This window comes from Rhinolophus hipposideros (genome assembly GCF_964194185.1).
Source record: "Rhinolophus hipposideros genome assembly, chromosome: 16".
In the NCBI taxonomy this organism is placed as follows: domain Eukaryota; kingdom Metazoa; phylum Chordata; class Mammalia; order Chiroptera; family Rhinolophidae; genus Rhinolophus; species Rhinolophus hipposideros.
The window spans coordinates 14,390,894-14,413,359 of record NC_138062.1 but is presented as its reverse complement, the minus strand read 5'-3'; positions in this window follow the sequence as shown (position 1 = coordinate 14,413,359).

The following is a 22,466-nucleotide window of genomic DNA, read 5'->3' as shown; positions in this document are numbered from 1 at the left end:
CTGTATATTTGTTTCAGTTTACTTAGCATATCCTGATTTTTTTCTTTTTTTTTTTTTGCATTGGCTCAATACTTAAAGAGACTTAAAGACGTCAGGTTTCTTTTAATATTGTTATTTAGTGTTTTGTTTTGTTTTGCTTTAACCTTGAAGGAGTCAAGAACTGAAAATTGGTTTCTGTGCAGTGTTTTCACCCATCCCCAATACATACAGATGCCATAAAGATATTTATCAATATTCTGTTTTTTCTTAATAGCAACCTAAGAATAACAAAGTCTGTGTTAAGTATAGTCGTGGACTGTTTTAGAACTGGAAAGTTCTAGGCACTTTAGGCACTAGAAATTCTTGAGTCCTGTAATCTCTCTCTCTCTCTCAAAATCCTAGGACCAACACCATGGTGTTCAGCTCCCACCATATACAGAAATATTGCTTTTGAAGTGTATCATTTGCATCCCGTATCCTTCTTAAATCCTCTGGGATAGCTGATATTGTCAAGCATTTCCTCAGAATTAGAATGTATATACTAGGACATAAGAGGTGAATCAGGAATCAAGGGGAAAGCAGTTTCTATCTCAAAGCTGGGTTTTCAAATTCAGTTCATTATTTTCCAGGATTTGAACTTTCACTTCTATGTGAATGTTTCACCAATTTTATTTCTATTTCAAACAAATCAACCAGCTGTTTATTTTAAATTTGGGAACACTAATGTATTTTATCTTACGTTAGTCTTGATACTTCTGGCTTCCTCAAACACGAAGCATGCATTCATTTCCTTTCCTGGGTTCTGAACTAATTGACAAGACAAAAGAATAGTCAGCTTAAGAAGTCAAATATAAACTTTATTAATGGTAAAGCTGTTTTGAAAAATGTGACTTTTTCCTGATCCTCAGACCCAGGATCAGACTGATTCAACCACCTTGTCACCGACGGCTCTAGAATGAGTTCAAATTTGATCCCCTAGAGCTAGTGGCTTGGAGGTGGGACAGAGCAGAATACTCTCACTCCAAAGGAAATAGGGAGGAAGGGGCTGGAACGTTCTACCAAGATCTTCTCTAAGGGAGGGGTTAGAGAGAAGCCAGGAAGTCTATGCTAATTACACTTCCTACACAGGGAGAAAACTCAAGAAAGAGAAAAAATGGATAAGCATACCACCAGGATATATAACTGAATTTACTCTACTCACTACAGTTCTTTCTTTCAGCCTTTCCTTTTATGGTGTAAGGGTTTTGTTTTCTGCCAAAGAAACTGGGTATGTCTGTTTCCCATCAACAATATTACATTCTGGACTCACAATAATTCAAACATCAGTTGGTAACCTGAAATATAGATTGAAGGAAGACGTAATGAAAGGGAAAAAAATGAGAAAGGTGGTTATTCAAGAGCCATCTTCTGTGTGATTTTCACTGTTTATTTAGTTCCTCCTCTATGCTCCATATTTAGGGAGAACATCTTCTAAATCAGATAACCACTGTGAAAACTATCACACAGCATAAAAATGTAACTCAGGTCTCATTGACTCCATTGCTTGTCTCTGCCAGTAAATGGCAACAGAAAATGGAGTAGATTACTTTTCTCTCTGAGAATGAGAAAAAAGAATGTGAACAGATCAATAAGGTCATTGAAGTTTCCTCTCTCAAAAGGCTACAGCCTGAGGAAATTTTCTATGTGAGTTCCACCAAATTGTCAAAAAACAGCCATTTGTATTTTATGTTAATGGGAATAAATGTAAAGTCCACAAATAAAGTATTGGCTAAATTAGTTTAATAATACATTTAAAATAATAGATTATGAAAAGGTAGGTGTTATCACAAAATTGTAAGTTTTTTGATATCATAAAATTAATGTATTTAAGATGTTGGCAGACTAAATGAGAAAAATCATATAATGCTTAAATAATACACTATTTGTATTGAAAGAGAAGAGGTACGATACACTATTTGTATATCATATGATCATCTCCCTAGAAAGAAACCTTATGGAATCAACAATTAGTGCTATCCATTAGTTCTAGAATGAAAAACAATTTACAAAAGCAATAACCGAGGAGGAAAACAGTGACGTGAAATGTTCTTTATAGAATTTAACCTGATTAAAATGACAAATGAACTGTCTGGGGACAGAGAAAGGTAGTATTAACTCATCTGTTCAGTGCAGGAAGGTCATCTACTATCTTATTGTCAATTCACAATCATTGCCACGTCAAGCCCACTGTTGTTGGCACACATTGTCTAGAAGGATGCCCAAGTTACTTCAATCCAGAACGGCCTGCACAGAAACACACTGCAGGATTAAGAGAAATTACTGCAAAAAAGAATCTATCACTTTAGCTGCAAAGTTCATAATGTTGTTAGTGTGGGCTTTGCTAACATTTCTGCTTATCTAGATGGCTTGCTTGGTGGGGTGACCCTCTGGTAGGTCACTGGTCATGAGGCCCTCATCAGGCTGTGGCTTCTGTACCTGCACATGTACAATTAAAACTGGACATAGACTGGCACTCAGGAGTCCCATGCTCCAGTGTATCAAGACTGGCACTCAGGAGTCCCATGCTCCAGTGTATCAACATATTTGCTGGCACTCAGGAGTCCCATGCTCCAGTGTACCAACATATTTGCTGTCACAAACGGGGTGGGTGGATGGGAACAGTCTCATACCCTTATGAAGATCAGGGTCAGTCGGCCCTGCCGGTATGGTAACTCCTTTCTGTACCTGCCAGTCCACTGACATAGGGAACTCTAAAATGTCCAGGCATCAGCTCTTGCTTTACTTTTGTGGGACTCAAACTGTGTGTACTGGTAGAAACATTCCTCTCCTAGGACCTGGTTGCTCTAGGAAGTCAGAACCTAAATCTTCAGGGGCAAAAAGTGTAAATTCCCCAAACTGGTCACTGCAAGTGATGTTGGATGGAACTATTTCCACCTCTTGTTTCTCAGACTTTTCTTTCCTGACATCTACCTGTTGATAACATAAAATCATATATAAAATCATATAAAGATTAGTGGTTTAAGGTGTATGACTCCCATTCTTTCAGGGTGTCCTCTTTAAGATAATGTCCCACCTGTGACCCCAAGAGACTGATACTGTCAAGTTGTCAGCTTCTGGATGGTAGAAACATCAGGTAGCATGGTCAAATTCCTTCACTCGCTCCCATCCTTAGGGCCTCCAGAAATAACGCAGTCCTGCCAACAACTTGATTTTAGCCAGATTTTACATTTGTATTGTTTAAGCCACTAGGCTTCTTTTTTTTTTGTGTGTGCACAGCAATAAGAAACTGATACAGCCTGCATGATCTTTTTTCCAAGGTGTCAGTCCTTTAATAACAAAATTTGTTGTTTTTTTTTTTTAGTTTCAGGTGTACAAGAGAACACTGTGAGGTAGGTTGTGTAAACATCTAATCACAGATGTGTAGTAGACTTGTTGGGGTTATCACTCTGACATCATACACAGCTATTACAATACCATTGTATTCCTTGGGATGTAGTCAGAGTACAGCATATTTTTTAAAATTACAGTTGCATTCAATATTGTTTTATATTAGTTTCAGGTGTACAGCTTAGTGGTTAGGTATGTATATAATTTTATCAGGGGAATCACTTCATAGTCTAGTACCCACTTGGCACTATACATAGTTTTTTGCAACTATCGATTTGTACTTCTTAATCCCTTTACCTTTTTCACCCAGGTCCCCTGACCCCCTCCTAATCTGGCAACCATCAGTTTGTTCTCTGTATCTATCAGTCTTATTTGTTGTCTTTGTTCTTGTTGTCTTTGTTCTTTAGAGTCCACATCTAAGTGGTAAGATTTCATTTTTTCATTTTTTATGCCACAGTAATAATACTCCATTGTAGAAATGTACCACAATTTCTTTGCCTAATCATCTGTTAAGGGGCATTTTGTTTCTCTATCTTGGTTGTTTCTCTATCTTAGTGTTGCAGTGAACATAGGGGTGCATATTATTCACCATTTTTTTGAATTAGTGTTTTGGATTTCTTTAGATAAATATGGAACACTTCATGAATTTGAGTGTCATTCTGGCACAGGGGCCATGCTAATCTCATCTGTATCGTTCCAGTTTTAGTGTGTGTAGGGCTAGGGCCAGGAGAGCAGTTTCCAGGCTCTCAGCCTCATGTGGAAAGGTGCTGGCTCAGTTATTAGATTGCCATCACCGGTAACCAGTTAGTTGGCCATTAGCCACTATTGTTGTGTGTATAACTGCCGTAGCTACGTTAGCAAGCATGGGTTGTGGATGGTGCAGATTGTGTGGATCCTAATTCCTGTGTCTCGCCCGGCTGCCAGCCAGCGAGAATATAGTGGTATGAACCTCCTATCTGTGGCTCCATTGTTGTTCCTTGTCAGCCTCACCATATCCTGCATTTGCCTGTCGGGAGCGGGAGCAGAAAACCCTGCATTACACTATATGTGCTGCCGAAGCAAGCACAAAATCTATTTTCGCCAATTTGTGTCAAAAGACTCAGATTCCTGTGTCAAAAGACTCAGATTCCTGTGAGGGTAACACCAGGAAGGAGGTTGTCCATTGCTGAGATAGAGGGGGCACAGAGCAAGGACAAGATGGCAGCCTTGAGGAGCTGACATCCAACAGGAAAATCTCAATCTGTCCATTTCAATCATACATTTGAGAACCTAGTGAATCACTACTGGGTGGGTCTCTACCCCTAGTGGACCCAGCCTGCCTAATCCAGGACTCTGAATAAATGCTTATTGCAGGACTCCATGCACCATCAGAGTGCCCTTGTGGCTCCTCTGTTGAATAGTTACCTCACACTGGTGAGCTCGATTCTAACAAACAGCTCCAAAAAGATCCGAACATTCCTCTTCTCAACAACCTAAGTAAATGGCTCTAGGTCCCTTGAGGGAAAAGGACTCGGGGAAATGACCACAGTGTATACTCAGCAGGTTCTACGTAAGTCTCCATTAAGGACTCTGAAACACCATGCTACGTGAAGGAGAGACCGAGTTCGAGAGCAGCCACTGGGGAGCCAGTCAGCAATACTAGTGGCCCTTTGCAGTCTGCTCTATTTACCGTGGCAATAAGGAAAACAGTGAGCATTCTAGAATGCTCATTTTTTAATTCTCAAAGTGCGCTTCAGACTCAATTATTCTTCTACTCTGAGGTTTTTAAAACTCTTCTCCCCTAGCCTGAGTTGGCAGTCCTGGCAACTCTGCCTTATTTAATTTGGGCCATCACATTTCTTAAGCCACATCCGGTGGTGCATTTGGCCCATCTCTTCGAGGCTATTAAATCTGGTATGATGGGCAAGTGCTCTACATTGACAAACTCTTCCCCTACCTGGTTTTATATTCTACCTGTCTTGCTTCCATAGCCTCAGGACTCACTGCTTGTTAACCAGATTGTGCACCTCCTTTGGGTGTATAATCTCCATGATCTTTTAGCAGGCCTACAATACCAATGGTTAGATTTTGCTGAAATTTGACCATAATTATGTATTGGGAGGCCAAGGAGCTGATCCTAAGGAGAACAAGCACTGTCTCATGTCTAATGGGGTAAAGAGTACCTGCCACATTTAGGAATTCTGCACAGTGTTTAAGTAAAGGGGACTCCCATCTTCAAACAAAGGGATATCAAATAGATACATCCATCCAGATTCCCCTGAACTCAAGGGTATCTATGCCAGTCTCAGGTAAGAAGTGGGAGCCCTATGAGGGCTGTGACTTTGAGATGTTCAAAATAAAAACTTTTCCATACCATTTTTTCTTTCCAATATGACAGGGCACTTTGGAATTAGGTGGCCATGGCACACTACTTACAGTTACCATTTCCCCCATAGCATTGTACCAGCTAATCCACCCCCTCCCACTTATCTGCTGCCACAGTTCACCTGGTGTGCTGCAGCACTCCAGAGACCATTCATTCTCTGCCTTCCACTAGTGACGGCTGCTCATTGCCGTTTAACTGATCAGTGATCGAACTTGAGAGTCCGGTCATTAGAATGTACTTCCTCTGACCCCTTCTGGCACCAATCACCTGAGGTCTGTTTCTCTAGGAGCAGAGCCTGAATTCTTGTACAAGGAATTGTTTGTTGAAGGTGTGCTCTCAGAGGAAAGGCATATGAGGATATAGCAGGATGGGCAGGAAAAAGGCCAAGTAAGGATGTACTGTGTTTCCCCAAAATTAAGACCTAGCCAGACAATCAGCTCTAACGTGTCTTTGGGAACAAAAATTAATATAAGACCCGGTATTATATTATATATTATTACATATTAATTTTATATTAATTTTGTACCTATTCTATTCTATTCTATTCTATTCTATTCTATTCTATTCTATTCTATTCTATTCTATTCTATTCGACACATTAGAGCTGATTGTCTGGCTAGATCTTATTTTCAGGGAAACATGGTAGTTTTTTTTGGAGGCGAGCTTCAGACCAGTCCCGTGGAGCATCAGGATATCTCAAAGTGGAAGCAACTCTGGTCACTTAGGACCATGAATTGCACCAGTGATTAGCTATTGGCTACTCCCTCCTCCATGGAGACTTAACCTTCTGGACAAGGTGGCTCCCATTTGACCATGGGCAATTCTCCACAGAAGGAGACATCTGTGAGCTGTCAGCAGGCAATGTTTATAACAGCTGGGCGATGGGCTGCGCCTATTCCGTGAATGCGATGTGGATAGAGCATCACTAGCTCCTACAGTACCAGGTCAGTTGGATAATAAATTGTATAGCTCCATTTATCATAAATTGTATAGCTCCATTTATCATAAATAAGTAGCTGAATTGTGTAATTCAAAATAAAACATAATAAAGATTCTATTAATAATGGTTTTAAAAATAAATGCACTGTCTAAAAGAATAAATGAAGAGTATGAAGCACATAACAGAGCTAAGTCATTATCTTATGCTGAAAGGCAGGCCTATTTTTCTTAGATGGAAATCAACTCCTAGCCCTATTTTCTACACAGGCCCCAGTCTGGGACACTTTGAGCCTGCTGGGTCTGCCATACGTTATGAAAACTGTTCTTCACTATATTCCCAGTGATCACATAAAACAAAAAATGACAACTCTCAGCTCAAAAAGATCAGGGACTTTTAACTCCCACCTTCTGTCTTCCTAGGAACTGATCAAAATATACAGAGAAACAAAAATGAGGGAGGGAGTCTGCTTTTGACAGTATAATATTAAAACCATCAGGGAGGGAGTCTGTTATTTCTGCATTGTACCTGTGTTTTGCACCATTTCCCTACCTGTTTAAATGCTGATGGTTTTAATATTATACTGTCAAAAGCAGAGTCAATTCAGCCTTACCAGAAGCAGAAAGAATTGAAATTGGACAAGTGCAAATTGTCCATCTTCCAAGCACAAAATTTTCCTTTGGTGCTAAGTCTGTATGACATCTGGATAGGGACTAAGTCTGTATGACATTTGGATAGGGACTCTGTAAATGGTTGAGGTCAGCTAAGCAACTTATAGGAGGAAACCTTCTTGGAAATTGGTGCAGGTTATACGACTGTTCAATCTCATTTTTCCCATGCATATATTTCCACTTATTTAAGTTTCAGTTATCCTTTCTGAAGATATTGTGGACTTTTCACTTTCCATGGTTCTGGTTACCTCCAGTAAATCAGAGTTCTAAAATATTAAATGGAAAATTCCAGAAATACACAATTCATAACTTTTAAATTGAGCTCTATTCTGAGTAGCCTGATAAAATCTCATGCTGTCCCACTCCATCATGCCCAGGAAGTGAATAATTTCTTTGTCCACCGTCTCCACACTGTAGATGGTACCGGCTCGTTAGTTACTCAGCAGCTATCTTGGTTGTTAGATCAGTTATAAGAGAGATTCACATTACTTTTATAACGGTATGTTATAATTGTCCTATTTTATTATAATTGTGTTAAATCTCTTAGTGATCAATTAAATCTCTTAGTGATCACAAAAGTCCTCCAACGTATTTGCTTCAAATTACTGATTTTACAATTAAATTAAGAATGTATTTAAAAATATATAATTACAGAAGCAAATGGTTACTAGTTTTAATTTCTATAGAATTCTTCAAGGCAGATCCCAAACCAGTTACTAGTATAACTGACATTTTTTTCAACTTTGATCCATCCAGATACATTTGAGAAGGAAAGTGTTTGTATTCTGTATGTGCTCCTACCGTATGAACTGACAAGATCCAGGATTACTCTAGCTTCATCTTCCCTTAGATGTCAAAGTCAACATATTCATCCAGGCAACGTTTAATGTGTTGAAGTGCAGATACAGGACTTGAGAGAACCCCTGTCCTGAAGTATAAATATGGAGTATAAATATGGGGTAAAACTGCCAAGAAAGGGCAGAAACAGCCAGTACTTTCAGTCATTGTTATCCATATGACTTTTTTTCAGATGGCTATAGTTGTTTCATATTTCTCAGTAAGGAATCGGCTCACCATTGTATCAGCTATTAAGTTTGAATGAGTTTCCCGTAAGCAAGAATACTGGTAGCCTAGATCCACAGTGTGGCAAGGCTCTGGTAATCAGTCACAATTAATCTTTGGTGATTAAGCTATTGGGAAGCTTAAGCTATTGGGAAGATTAATTGCCCAAGAGGAGCCAGAGATTAAATGAGATGATGTGACAAGCTTTAGCACAGTGCCTGGTATCCATTAGCATTTCAATTTTAAAATACTCATTTCCAACTGCTCTATTGTTTTTCTCACACTCTGGATACGATTCTAGCTTGATACTTTGGGAGTTGTATAAAGAATTCATAGAGATTCTTGTTAAAAGCAACAGAAATTATGATTTTTGGAATGCTAAGGTACCTGGAGAACGAGGTGCAGGATTTGGCTTCCAGGAGCACTGGTCAGCAAGCCCGTTCTATGGCATGGTTTGGGGTGACTGCTGCCACTCCCACATCCTGCCAGAAGCCCCAGTTGAACTTCTTCCCCCAAACTCTACCTGAAAGAAGTGGATTCTTCCCCCAAACCCTACCTGAAAGAAGTGGATTCTATCAGTAGAACATTTCAAACCCTAAGCAAAGGCAGCATAGTTTAGAAGCTAACAATATCTATAAAGGAAAATGACTTATTAGCGACCTTATCATGACACATTTAGTTTGGTTTAATGTGATAAAATATCCAGGGAGTGAGCACTAGATGACGTGTTCTACCTCCAAAATTCACATTTTGTATGGATTTGCCAAGTCTAACCAGCTGGATGAATGTACAGATTAGATGTGTTACATAAACCCCTCGCCTCCAGACACTTGCCTGTGCCTTCGAATAGATGTAAATAAGCCACATCAAATCAAATCATAAAAACTCAAATTCCCTGTTTCATGAGTTCACAGATACGTTATGATATGCCTCTAAGTAAAGCAATCTGATGTTTATCTTTTCTCCACCACATAAGACATTCCTATGCTGATATATCAAAATTGACGGAACAGAATCTTTAATATCGTGTCTACTAACCTGTACCTTCCCTGTGAGATGAGATCAGAGGGACCAACATTCACTGGTGCTTTGCCCAGTGGGACTTAATGAGCACCTTTGCTGTTCACCGGTCCATGTCGTTTGGGAATTACTATCCCATTTCACAGAAGAGAAAATTAGGTTTTAATTCTTATGTATCATTTCTATGTACTAACATCTCTTAAACACTCTCTCCTAGTGCTTGACATAAGGAACATTTTTCTCTCCTATGATAAAATTTATAATGTCAGTTCCATGATAAGTAGAGGATACAGAAGTCAATAAATTTTCTACTTAGTCGTGACGACTTCTTGTGCTTGTTTGCAATTCCCTGATTGTGCAGAATTCTAAACTTAGCAATCTTTATTTTAACAGACATTTATCTCCCTGGAAAATCTTAGATGTTAGGAAACTTAGGTTTGTCATTACATTGAATTGCTTTTGAGGGACACACTAATAGGGAAATTTCAGAACAATAGTAAAAACAAGTACTTTGGAGGGTTTTTCTTAATCACAAGGCATAATCAATATCTACAGTGGCGATCTGGCTATAACCCTTTTCAAATGCTCAACAGGTTGCCAGGAGAACTTCTACTAAGGAATGTTATTTGATTTGTAATTGACGGGTGGGAACTGGGGCGTGGTAGAGACAGCTGATGAACAGCTAGCCAAATGTGGTGCTGCCCAATTATAGAGGTGTCATTGCATGAGGAGTTACAGGTTCATTGTGAAAATGGCTGTCCAGCCCTGGTTGACAATCAAGGGTGGGATCTTTGTGGAAACGTGTAATTTGTTTTTCAGCCTCATCATACTCTCCATTCAGTACTTTCTCTTCTTTCCATATTTTCTTACATAGTAAGAAGATGGGTCCTAGAGTGCTGACATTTCATCACTAGTGCCTGAGGTCATCTGAACTAATGGCTCATGGAACTTCTTATAACTAGTAGTACATCCCTCACTCCATGCAAGGTAAGAGTACCTGCTTGAGGGAGTGGGAAGAGGTCATTTGTCTCAGTTAATTTTTATTGCAGTGGAATCAGTAACTTAGGTGGATTAAAAACAATGTTTTTTAATTGTACAGGGATTGAGACTGATTAATTTACTTAGTCAAATACCATTCATGTTTCAGTATACACGTGGATCTGTCTCTATTTTGATTGACATTTCTTATTTTTTATTTTTGTGGCCTTCTAAGTGCTCTAGTTGATTGTCTTTGTCTTTACTGAGAATTTCAGAAAAAAGTAGCCTGGGTAAGTAACAAGACACCAGCAAAGATGAAATGCATGTTAGCACGCTCAGCTTCTAAGTATTCCGCACCAATTGTACATGCATTTATGAACAGGGCATCTGAATTATTGGCTTATGTCTTCATGATTTGAATACAAACAATTCTATGTAGTTTTCTTAGTGAAATGCTGCTGGCTGCCCTTCCTAGTATTCAAAGCCACTTTCAGCACTCTAGGCACGCTGCTGCTGCTTGCCCCAAAGATGGAAGCATGTAGCAGAACAGCCATAAAACGGCCATCTCTGTGCTTTCCTCCTTTTTAGTGGGCCAATAGCAACAGCTGCTGCTGTTTGAGGCCTGCTCTCCCAGATGTTTTTTATATTTAGGATGGCAACAGCAGTAAGAAAAGCTGTGATAATTTCCGAGTGTTGCTCAGAGAAGCTAGACTGAAAAAGGGGAATATCTGTATTGTGCTACATTCACAACACAACTACTAGGTTTCCAGGTTGATACATTTTTTTTTATGAGGTCTGACAATTAAGTCTGGGAACTTGTTGCAACGATGGTGCTCACCTTTTTTGATATCAGAGGGATTATTCATTTGAATTTGTACCAACTGGACAGTTAACCAACTTTACTATATGGAAGTGCTGAAAAGGCTGCGTGAAAAAGTTAGACGACCTGAACTTTTTCACCAACAATTCATGGCTCTTGCATCACGACAATGCACCAGCTCACACAACACTGTCTGTGAGGGAGTTGTTAGCCAGTAAACAAATAACTGTATTGGCACACCCTCCCTACTCACCTGATCTGGCCGCTGATGACTCCTTTCTTTACCTGAAGATAAAGGAAATATTGAAAGGAGGAAATTTTGATGACATTCAGGACATCAAGAGTAATATGAGAACAGCTCTGATGGCCATTCCAGAAAAAGAGTTCCAAAATTGCTTTGAGGGATAGACTAGGCACTGGCATTGGTGCATAGCTTCCCAAGGGAAGCCCAAAGGTGACTGTAGTGATATTCAGCAATGAGGTGTGTAGCACTTTTTCTAGGATGAGTTCATGAACTTAATTGTCAGACCTTCATATACATATACACACTTGTGTAAATCCCACCCAGATAGAGACAGGACATTTCATTTCACCAGGTTCCTTTGTATCAGGTTCCTTTGTATCTCTTTGCAGTGAATACCTACACCCACACACACTCACCATCTGAGGTAACCACTATTTTGTGCAGTGAATACCTACACCCACACACACTCACCATCCCAGGTAACCACTATTTTGACTTAAAGAACAGGCAGTGATAATGTTCCATTTATACGAAATTCCAGTATTTGTGTGAAATGTTTTACAGCTATTTTAGGGCTATGGCAAGACAAGCCTTATTATACTTTTAGGTGCAGAGCTCCCATTAGTTATTTTCCTGCTGCCCCCTGACAAAAACCAGAGCACCAGACACATGTCTAAATTCTAGCAGCCACAAAAACAGGGTGCCAGACATACTCAGGAAATAGCACTTGAACATGTAGCTGTGATGATCAGTGGGACTTGCAACAAATGGCAGGACAGTTCTTGCATTCTTAGTGGGCTAGCTACCGTTCCCATGGCAGAGCAGACCGCAGAGACTCACAAGAGACTGGGGGTGTAAGTGACCAATCTGCTTGTGTGCCCCTCAAATGTGTGCCACACCAGAAGTCTGTCTACAGGGCCTACTCTACTCAGATGATCTTTGGGGAGGGAGGCCAGTGGGCATTGTCTGTGCTATTCCTCTGCCTCACTATTAGCTTGCCTGTATGTCTCAGAAGGTAGCTTGTATACTTGTGATCCTGGGTGGCAACCACCAAAATCGGGGCAGACCTCTTGATCATCTTGTTCTTGTAGCCAGTGAGACTTATACAGTCCTGTTGGACTGCAAGTGAGTATTTCCATACTTTAAAAGTTGCTGCCAGAGGGTCTGGCTTCCAGTCAGCCTGAATCTAGGTGCTGAGATCCTCCCCTTTGGGTCTTGGCATAGCCTCAATTACTGAGAGCTACTAAAATAAAATAGGCTGCTTGGACAATCAGGAAGGTTTGAGAGACAAACAAAAGCTAGGGCCAGTTTGAATGATACTGGACTGGCCTACTATAGGAGATAAACCTTAAAACAGCCACCTCTCCCAGTCTTATCTTAACATTTGTCTTATGCATAAAACCAACATTAACATTTATCTTATGCATAAAACCAATAGCAAAAACAAAAGTCAACCAACATGAAGAAGCAAAGGAATATATTCCAAATAAGAATGTAGATAAGGAAACGGAGCGGGGTTCTATGTAAAGTACCATCAGATCTGCCTGTGAGGTTAAATGCCTACCTGGGCAGGTCTTGGTGGGTACTCCCATGTCAGCCATGTAACTCCTTTTCTAAAAGGCTTATCATTGCCTTAATGGACAGGGCTGGCTTGTTTATTTCTGTGGTTCAATAAATAGTCTGTTGATACTTTTCTCACTGGATATGCATGGAAGCAAACTGCAAACTGTTTGACTCAAATTTTTATAAAAATTCTCTACAGGTTTGGACGTTCTTACGTCGACACAACATAGAAGTCTCCAAACCAGATGATTCTATCCAGAAATTATTTTGGGGGAATTCAAAACTCTGCATTTCCTAGACCTGAAAGAAAAGTGGCAAGAGCTTGGCTACATCTATCTCTGACTGTCTTTCTGGTTGCCCAAATCTTATTTGTCTTTCTGCTTGTCCAAATTCTATTTCCTGTAACTCTGTCCAAATCCTGAGAGACTAAAATCCCAAAAGTCAAACAGACAGGGTTGGTAGGAAATTATCTGTTTCAAGATTGACATGATTCCAGGTGCTAAAGCTGCCAATTCTACAACATCTTACCTGCTTGTCATGGCAGGACTTTATAAACTGACCTTACAGAGATAGTGGTCACCTTGATGTTTCACTTTTTCTGAGGCCTTATCTCACTATTCCAATATTCTAGCATTCCAAAAGCCGACTTTACTAAACTAGCATTGCTACATTAGTATTCTAAGATCAAGTGCTGTAAACGGGATAATATATTAGAGCTATTCCAGTAAATATATGTGCAATTTTAACCTGCTGTTTTTCTTCAGTGTTATATTCAGGTTTCTTTCTCTATTTTTTGTGTATCCATAGTTGATATATATCAGCCTTATGGTAACCACAAACCAAAAATCATCAAACCACAAGAGAAGAGACCAAGAGAAGAAAGGAACAGTGAGGAACTATGAAAACAACCAAAACACAATTAACAAGCTGGCCACAAGTAAATATTTATCAATACCTGTAGATGGAAATGAAAAGATAGGGTAGTCATACTCATATCAGCCAAGAAACTTTAAAACAAAGACTATAATGGTAAAGAGATGCACAAATTTCCTATTCTTGGATTGACCCCACATAGAAGCACCTAAATATATAAAGCAAATATTACCAGAAGCACCTAAATATATAAAGCAAATATTACCAGATCTAAAGGGATAAACTGACAGTATTACAATAGTAGTGAGATAACAACGTCCTAGGCAGTCAGGAATAGGACATCAAGGCCCAGAAACACCATTTCAAAGTAAGATGGTGTAGGGTAGATGTTGAGGAAAATTTGCTTTCATTGGTTGATGTGAGCTTTTCGTTTATTTGCTTTTGTCTGTTCCTGTATTTGTTCATTTGCTTTTGTCTGTTCCTGTATGTGAAGTGATTTCTGTGCTATGATCAGGGGTTGAATAAATTTCCCCTCTGAGGCACAGAAAGCAAACATCATCTCATGTCTCACCCTGCTCGGGAGAATGGTCTCATTCTTCCGAGCAGGGGAGATATGAGACGAGGTTGCTTTCCTGCCTTTTCTGTTTGTGCTGTGAGGTGATGTGCTGTGAGGTGATGGTTAGCTTAGGGTTAAAGAAATTCTTGATCAGGGGTTGAGAGAATTCCCTCTGTTCTGTCTGTTTCACCCACATCAACAGATGAAGAGAAGTAGCCACGTTATATCAGGACGACGTGACAGGCACGTTGCCAGGCTTTGGAAGACCTTGGGCTGATGGTCCCAAGCTAGAACAGTAGATATTACTTGTCTGGATGAATCGGCCCTTCGGCCAGATGGGCAGCATTCATATCAGTAATTGCCAGATCCTCCCGGAACTGGCCATTCCCGGAGGGGGAGGCAGGAACACAAAAACTTGGCTCTGGGGTGCATCAAAAGAGATCTGTAAGACAGACCTCAGGTGGATTGATTGATCGCTGTTTCAAGAGATTGCTATTCAGAAGATTTGCTGTTTCAGGACTGCTTTTCAGGATTGGATTGTTTCACAGTAAAAGATCGGAACTTGGCTCTATGGACAACAGAGACTTCTTTTGTTGGTGAACTGTCATCATTCTGGCATCTTTGGGAACTTGTATGTTACTTGCAGCTTGCAGTTATCAGAAGACTTCCTAACTTCTAACAACAACATCAGCAACAACAATAGCAACATTCTTTAGATTGTGAACACCTTGAAAATTTATATATAGATTGTGAACACCTTGTAAATTTATATATAGCTTGCAAGTTATAGCATCAGAAGAGGCCTTGGCTTCTAACAACAACAACAACGCCAACACCACAGCATTCTTGGGAACTAGCAAGCAGTGGGGTGTGGGAGAGGCCTGAGTTTCTCTCAGCTACAGACCTGACAAGGTTTTGATTTATGACTTTTCCAGTGCTGTTCTCCTCCGGATTGGTGAGCTTTTGGCATCTCTTGTAACAGTTACTGTCCTATAGAGCTTATTACAGTTTTTGGCTACTCCTTACTGATGTTATTTGTGTATTTAGCCAAGTGATTTTTGATCAATAATAAACATACGTTGGGATCTCTTAAACTTATATGTATGTGTACTCCTTTGATATGACATTGTTATCAATGTGTATAGTTTAGTCTTAACCACCTTTAATTTATTCAGCAATATCAACCACCTTTAATTTATTCAGCAATATCTAATCAATTTATTTAGCAATACGCAACAGCAAAAGACAAGGGCCATTAACAGAATGTGCTAATGACAGAAAGTAATTAGCCCCATTCTAGCACTGGTCCCTCCTCCTCCTTTTCCATCTGTAATGAAGAGTGGGGGGTAAAGTTGTGGGCATCAGAGATGCGAAGTGGAGGACATCAAGGCCAGAGAAAACAGTTTCAAAGTAGCTGACAGAAAAATGTGGAGCAGAGAACTGGGTGGGAGGGGCTACCACATCAGACTGCAGAGTCAGCCAAGACACCAGCCCAGGTATAGGGGAGGGGAGACAGGGGCAATCAACTTCTGGTAAACAACTGAAAGATTACAGACTCAAGGACATATAGTATCTGGCGCAGCTTAGCGTGTGGGGCTTTCCATTTTCGGATTCCTCCTCTCTCCAGAATGCTTTTCTTTTGTGATTTACATTAAAACTGTACTGCTTAAATTTTCCCTCTCTGATCTGCATTCCATTCTTTGGAGACTGCAAGATCATGATCCTGGGAACACACGTGGACACCCATCCACATTATTTAGGGGCTCATCTGGGATGTAAGGAGATGTAAATATTATCTTTGCCTTTCTACTTGCCCATCATAGTCCTTCATTTTATTCCCTTTCTCCTGTCACACGAAAATTAGGTCTCTGGCAGCCATTTAAAGGTAACTGGCGTGGCTGCCAATCTCTAAGACTCAAAGGACAGGTCTTCCTGGACCAGAATTGGCTGATCCCTTGATTTGCATTGGAAATGTCGGCCGCCTGCCTCTCGGCTTCTCTTTCTCTGTGGGGAGGGGAATGTCCTCGGCACGTGGCTGGTAGAAGGGACCTAAAATGACAACTGTGGGACGCTGGCCATAGCAACGCTACAGTGGTTCCTAAAGGTCTCTGTGGTCCCACGCTGGTCCGACAGCCCGAACGGGTGCCTTGGACCACCCCCTCCCATACTGTCACTCTCTTTTCAGCCTCTCCTATTTTTGACTTTTTGTGAGACTTTAATGAGAAAGGTCCCGGACCAGATTTCCTCACCCACCTGACATTATTCCGGGCAACATATAAGAAAATGGACCTTTGCATTTACTGCACTTCGGGCAACATATCAGGTAAGAAAATGGACCTTTGCATTTACTGCACTTCTTTAATCACCAGGGACCTTTTCTTCAAACACCTGGTGGAATTCCTCCTTGAATCCCACTGGGATCTCCTCCAGGCCCTCAACCATAGATGGTGTTGCCTTGAAGTTCCCACCCAGCACCTATGTCGTTTCTGTTCCCTGACCCACTCCTGCCATTTCAGTAGCTCCTGCCTGGCGGCCCATGTTCACTCCATCCATGGGGTCCCGAATCTTTTACCACCTTTCTCTTACCTCTTTTTGCCACACCTCTGGCAGAGTCACCAGAATTACCTCCCATATACCTGATTCCCTCTACATCAAGGAATCCTCTTTCTTTGAGGGCTTTGGGGCTTTCACAAGATTTTCCTTAGCTCCTATCAGGACTGGGACTCTTTAGAGTCTCCCTCCCTCAGACAGGTCCTCTCCCTCCAGATCTGGGCCATTTATATCCTCATCTCCATTCTCTTCAAATGGAGTCACTTCTCAATAGCACGTGCCATCAATTTCAGGGATGTCCAGAGCTGGGGCCTCCATCCATCCACCACCCTAAGATGGCCCATTGTTGGCCATTCACTATACACATCTCCAATCACGGGGGTGGGCAACGATTCACTTGGGGTCTGGGTCAGGCAGCCCAGGTGAGCATGACTGGTCCTGGCAACCTACCGCCCCCCAAGTCTAGCTCTTGGTCATGCAGAGTGTTTGCCCACACTGTCTAGGGCATCCCCTAGAGCCGTGGTCTATCAGGTATACATGGTCCTCAACCATGTATACCTCCTGAAATACATCCTGAGACATTAGGATAAATTTGACCTATAGTCCCTGAAAAAATGGCGTATAATATTCTTTTGCTGCACAGTGTGGCCCCGATATAAATTACAAGACGGGGAGAGTGGGCCCCTCAGGGAATTATCAATTACAATTCTATAACACAATTAGACCTATTCTGTAGATGGGAAGGTAAATAGTCTAAAATTCCATATTTCAAGCCTTTTTTGGTCTGAGGGATGATTCAAACTTATGCAAGAAATGTAAACTGACCCAGGCTTTCTGGCCCTCATCTCATGCACCCCTCCACCAAAGCCTTCTCCTTCAGGCAGAACACTTTCCTCCTCACTTGAAGATGGGTTACAAGAACAACATACCCGCCCAGAGATCTCTCAGGTCTCTCACCTTACCATCCCTCATAGGCCCGACTTATCCCTCAGCACCCTCTAGCTGTCCTCCTTACCCTAGACCGCCTGCCCATGGCCACCCCACCCACAGGGCAAATGTCTTGCCATTACAAAAGATGCCAGGAAAATTCAGTTCAGTCCTAGTCCAGGTCCCTTTCTTCCTACAAGACCTCAAACATATAAAGGGAGACTTAGGTTTTGAAAAGCCTCTATGTATTTGTATCATCTGAAAACTTTCCTAACTCAAGTTTTTGAACTCTCATGGAAGGACCCCACTTTTTGAACTCTCATGGAAGGACCCCACTGGTTTTGAAAAGCCTCTATGTATTTGTATCATCTGAAAACTTTCCTAACTCAAGTTTTTGAACTCTCATGGAAGGACCCCACTTTTTGAACTCTCATGGAAGGACCCCACTTTAATCCTTAATCAGACTTACCAGCTCTGAAAGACAAGTGGCTCTACAAGCTGCTGAGAGATTCAGGGATAATCAATTTGTAATATACCATAATGATCAGATAGGACGAAATCCTGTCAGGAAGCCCTTCCCCACAGGAAATCAGGTAGTACCCACCAGTGATCCCTAATGGGACCCTGACACTGCCATGGGGAACTGGCAGAGGAAGCACTTTCTGGCATATATCTTGGAGGGCTTAAGAAAGACTGGGGAATGATGTCATAAAAATGTCAGCGTGAGGTGAGCCTCTTGAAATCTCTCCAAAAATTTACAACAACTTGAACAACTATAACTCCACAAAGGACTCCCTGAGCACAACTATAACTCCACAAAGGACTCCCTGAGCAGCAGACAACTCCACAAAGGACTCCCTGAGCAGCAGACAGCCAAGACTAAGAAGCACACTACTGAAATCACCTAAAGGTGGGAAAATTGCGCAAGCGGGGGAGGAGGGAAGGGAGAAGTATAGAGACGGGGCCACACGGACACAGGAGGTAGACCTAGCTCGGTGCTCTGAACTCCCTGTATTCTGGAACTGCCGCAGCTGCAGGAGAGGAAAAAGCTCGGACTGCTAGGGATCCGCGTATGGCACACAGAGCTGAGGGGACAGCATATAACACAGCAGAAACCAACACTCATGGCAGAGACCTCGGATCAAAGACTAAGGGAAGAAGGCTGAAAACAGTGCTTTAAGCACTCACTGCGGAGTAGAGAATGGAAGCCTTAGGAACTGAGACTTGCCGTCCCATCACTACCCTTCCAGACCTCACTCGCCCCCTCCTGCCCAGTGTTAGAAGTCGAACAGTAACAATGTCAGAGCAAAAGAACAGAATATTTGCAGTTCTGAGAACTGTGGTCCACAGACATGGACTTGCAACCCAACTAGTTCCAGCAAAGGGGAGGGAGCTGTGGAAGCAGGAACGGCTCTGGTGGTGTTCGCCACCATTGCTCTGGGCCACCACTCACAACCCACCAACCCACCCCACCCCTGTCCTCATCTACCTGGGCAGATCCCTGAGGGAATAAACAGAGCTGCTGAAACACAAGGGCTCTGAATCTGGTGCAAGAAGAGCTTTGGAACTTCAGAAGCTCTATGCATCCCCACATGGAGGTGGTGCCGTATGACCCAAGTGAACTGTTCAGAGGAGAAGCCCACCTTCTAGGGAATCCCCCCATTGTGTGAGAAGCTGGAATAGTACAGAGAAAATATAACACTACAGTGTGAGAGAGAATAAAAGGCTGCAGTCAGAGAGAAAATAAAACATTCTACCAACATCTACTGGAAAACAAAAGAAATACTTCTTCCCATCAACCTATTGCAGAAGCCACTCCTATAGATGTCTAGGAAGAGAAATAATAAATCAGTAATTGCCATGAATAACCAAGGCAACAAGACAGCTCAGAAAGAAAATGGAAAGTACCCAGAAAAGGAACTTAAAGATATGGAAATATGTAACTTAAATGACAGAGAATTCAAGATTGCTTGCATCTCGTTTTTTCAGAACTACAAACACAGAAAGGCAGTTTAATGAACTCAGAAACACAATCAAAGGACAACATGAGCAATAAACTCAGAAACACAATCAAAGAACAACATGAGCATTTTACGAAAGAGATTGAAATTTTTAAAAGGTACCAAACAGAATTTCTGGAGATTAAGAACTCAATAGAAGAAATTAAGAATGAAATAACCAGCTTAGGTAGTAGAGTTGAGCAGATGGAGGAAAGAATCAGTGACATCGAAGATAGAAACATGGAAATTACACAGATGGAAGAAGAAAGAGACTTGAGACTTAAAAGAAATGAATGAACTCTACAAGAACTTTCTGACTCCATCAGAAAGAGCAATATAAGAATAACGGGCATACCAGGAGGAGAAGAAAGAGAGAAGGGAACAGAGTATATTCAAACAAATAGTTGACAAGAACTTCCCAAACTTGTAGAAAGAACTGGATCCTCGAATCCAAGAAGCAAATAGAACACCTAATTACCTCAACCCCAACAGGCCTTTTTCAAGGCACATTGTATTGAAGCTGTCAAAAGTCAACGAAAGAAAGAATCCTCAAGGCATCCAGGGAAAAGAAGATGGTAACCTACAAAGGAAAGCCCATTAGATTATCATCAGATTTTTCAGCAGACACTCTACAAGCCAGGAGGGAGTGAAACCAAATATTCAAACTATTGAAAGAAAGAAATTATGAGCCAAGAATAATATACCCAGCAAAGATATCCTTTAGATCTGAAGGAGGAATAAAGATGTTTCTAGACATACAGAGCTGAGGGAATTTTCTAACACACAACCTGAACTACAAGAAATAGTGAAGGAGGCTATTCGACCAGCATCACTAGGCCTAACTTTTGGCAACAAAAATATAAAGGGGGGAGGGAGTAAAAACCTGAACTGGAATATGGGAATGGAGAAAGTAAGCATGCTGAAGAAAATGGAATACTCTAAATATCAAACTTTCTTTTACATAAACTTAATAGTGATCACTCAAAAAAAAATCCAGAACTGAAATATGTAACGTAATAAAAGAACAGAGGGAAAAATCATAGAATACCACCACACAGCAATAATAGACAACAACAAAAAGGCAAAGAAACAATGGAGACACAGCCTTACCAGAAAACTAAAGATAGAATGACAGGATATCCTCACATATCAATAATCACCCTAAATGTAAATGGACTGAACTCACCAATAAAAAGGCACAGAGTAGCAGATTGGATCAAAAAACTAAACCCAACCATATGCTGTCTCCAAGAGACATATCTCAGCTACAAGGACAAGCATAGACTCAAAGTGAAAGGGTAGAAATTGACACTCCAAGCAAATGGTACCCAGAGAAAATGAGGTGTATCCATAATGACATCAGATGAAACAGACTTCAGGGTGAAAAAGATAACAAGAGACAAAGATGGACATTTCACAATGGTAAAGGGGACTATACAACAAGAAGACATAACAGTCATCAATATTTATGCCCCCAATCAGGGAGTACCGAAATATATCAAGCGACTACTAACAGAACTAGAGAGAAATTGACCAAAACACAATTATATAGGGGACTTAAATACATCATTGACAGCTATGGATAGATCATCCAAACAGAAAATACATCATTGACAGCTATGGATAGATCATCCAAACAGAAAATAAATAACGAAATAGCAGCCATAAATGACACATTAGATGAAATGGACATAATTGACATATATAGAGCACTTCATCCTAAAACATCAGACTATACATTCTTTTATAGTGTACGTGGAACATTCTCAAGGATAGACCATATATTGGGACATAAAACTAGCCTCAGAAAAATTAAGAAGATTGAAATCATACCAAGCATATTCCCTGATCACAGGGCTTTGAAAATGGATATCAACTGCAAAAAGAAAGCAGGGAAAAACACAAATACGTGGAGATTAAACAACATACTTTTAAAGAATGACCATATCAAAGAAGAAATAAGAGGAGAGATCAAAAGATACATAGAAACAAATCAGAATGAAAATACATCCAACCAAAATTTTTGGGATGCAGTGAAAGCAGTTTTAAGAGGGAAATTTATATCATTACAGGCCTATCTCAAGAATCAAGAAAAATCCCAAATAAGTAACCTCACGTTACACTTTAAAGAACTAGAAAAAGAACAAATGAAACCCAAGGTCAGCAGAAGAAAGGAAATAACAAAAATCAGAACAGAACTAAATGTAATAGAGAATAAAAAGACAATTGAAAACGTTAATGTGACAAAGAGCTCGTTCTTTGAAAAAATTAATAAAATTGACAAACCCTTGGCTAGACTCACTAAGATAAAAAGAGAAAAACACACTAAAGAGAAAACACACTAATAAATAAAATCAGAAATTAAAGGGGCAATTATCACGGATGTCACAGAAATACAAAGGATCATCCAAGAATATTATGAAGGAGTATATGCCACCAAATTCAATAACCTTAAAGAAATGGACAAGTTCTTAGAAACATATAGCCTTAGAAATATATAGCCTTCCTAGGCTGAATCATTCTTCAAAGAGGAT